The following is a 2,500-nucleotide window of genomic DNA, read 5'->3' as shown; positions in this document are numbered from 1 at the left end:
CTCCGCCAGCGAGATTACGTCATGCATGAAACATTCCTCACGCAGCGAGTCTGAGCCACATGTGGAAGCGAGAGCCGGTGGTGGATTCGCTGCTGTGATGTACCCAGATGGCTGTGGGTCGCGATCGGATGGTCTGTTTGTCCGATCCTCTGTCTTGCTCTGTCTGTGTCTCTTCCTTTTCATCATTTATTTTGGGTTTCCGCCTGCCGTCCCTTTTCTCTTCTATTTGTTCTTTGTCTCTCACCTCTTCTTCCCTTATCTCCGTTTTCTCCTCTTTTCTATTGTCTCTGTCCTCTTCCTGTCTTTCTGTCTATATTTCCTCGCTCTTTTTCTCTTTCTCTCCCTCTCTTTCTCTTTTTCTCTATTTCTCTCCTCTCTCTCGCTCTCCGTTCTCCTCTTCACTCTCGATCTCACTTTAGTCTCTCCTCCTCTTCTCTCTCTCACATTTCCTCTCTCTCCTCTCTCGTCCTCTCTCTCTTTGTTTACTCTCTCTCTCTCTGTCTCGTCTCGTCCTCCCCTCCTCTCTCTCTCCCCTCTCTAATTCCTCTCTTCTCTCCAGCTTCTCTCCCTCTCTCTCTCCAATTCTCTCTCTCTTCGTCGCTCAGTCTCTCTCTCTCTCGCTCCGCTCACTCACCTCTTTGTTACTCTCTGTCTCTCTGTCTCTCTCTCTCTCTCTCTCTCTCTCTTCTCTCCCCTCTCTCTCTCATTATCTCTTGTCTTTCTCTCTCTATCCCTCGTCTCTCGTCTTATCTCTCGTCTCCTTCTGTCTTTCTCCTCTCTCTTTTTTCTCTCCTCGTCTCTCTCTCTCTCTCTCTCTCTCTCTCTCTCTCTCTCTCTCTCTCTCTCTCTATATATATATATATATATATATATATATATATATATATATGTATATAATTGCATTATGTGTGTATGTGTGTGTGTGATGATCTACATTGATCGAATTATTCTACAGCATGATTATAGAACCAAGGTTCAGAATTTGAGATCCTACGACATTAAATGTTTGGATACACAGTTGATTAGGAACTGTAATACACAAAAGGAATCAGGTAGCAACACGTTAAGTGGGAAAAAAGACAATTGATAATCTTGAGATGAGAAAATCAGCAAAAATAAAGGAAACAGTAGCAGTTTCTTCATTGTTTTTATTGTGGATAGAGTTATTATAGTACATACAATTAATGAAAAGTATTTGGAATAATATGTAGGCCAAGATTTTACAGAAAAACAACAAAATTACTTTTTTGTAAAAATCTAGAAAAAGTAAGAATAAACTGACAAAAGTTACGTAATACGTTTATAGGTTCATGAAAAGGGGATTCAATATAGTCTGGGATAGTTAAGTCAATTAAGTTAATAATGTCACCGTAAAATCAAAGGTTTCAGAGATTGATATGACAGTTGATACCATGTTACGATAGTTATTTTGAAAAACTTTCTTAAGAATGCATAATGAAATCACATAAAGATGACTAGGGGGACTAACACTTATTTTACAATTAATGAAGGTCTAAGCTCATATGCACAAATTAGATTTATTTGAAAATGTGACTACAGTTTCGAAAATCAACTGAATTTCATAGTTGATTTTTTGCCATAGTTTCACGGTAGAATGTTATTTCCATTCATATATATATATATATATATATATATATATATATATATATATAATATATATAATATATATACATATATATATATATATATATATATATATATATATATTTATATTTATGTTTGTTTGTGTGTGTGTGTGTGTGTGTGTGTGCATATACATAATATAATATAAGCAGCAGAACTTATGTGTATATATATATATATATTATATATATATATATTATATATTATATATATCTTTAATATATATAATCAGGTTTTGGTTTACAGTCCTTTATAAACTTTTACAGTCACTGTTAAGATTATTAAGGAAAGAAGAAGAGAGGGAGGAGGATTGAGAATATAGGAGAGAGGTGAGACGCGAATATAACAGCTAGATAGTTTCGAGTTGAGGAGAGAGGATGGAGGAGAGGAGGCGAGGAGAGAGAGAGATAAACAGATAGATAGATAGATAGATAGATAGATAGATAGATAGATAGAGAGAGAGAGAGAGAGAGAGAGAGAGAAGTAAAGAGAGAGATAAAGAGAGAGATACATAGATAGAGAGTGATTAGAGAGAATGAGAGAAAGAGAGAGAGAGAGAGAGAGAGAGAGAGAGAGAGAGAGAGAGAGAGAGAGAGAGAGAGAGAGAGAGAGAGAGAGAGAATACGAGAAGAAGATGAGAGGAGAGGAGAGAGAGCGTACGGAAACGCTGGAGCGAGAGAGATGAAGGGAGATGAGAGAGAAGAGTGGAATAGAGGACGGGCTGACAGAGAGAGAGAGAGAGAGAGATAGAGAGAAAGAGAGAAAGACAGAGAATGAGATAGATAGATAGATAGAGAGAGAGAAACACGGAAGAAAAATATAAAATAAAGATCAGATTAAAAGAACAAGAAAACGA

This window comes from Penaeus japonicus, unplaced genomic scaffold (assembly GCF_977035675.1).
Source record: "Penaeus japonicus unplaced genomic scaffold, GWHDUDI00000001_assembly GWHDUDI00000038, whole genome shotgun sequence".
Classification (NCBI taxonomy): domain Eukaryota; kingdom Metazoa; phylum Arthropoda; class Malacostraca; order Decapoda; family Penaeidae; genus Penaeus; species Penaeus japonicus.
This window is presented reverse-complemented; position numbering follows the sequence as displayed.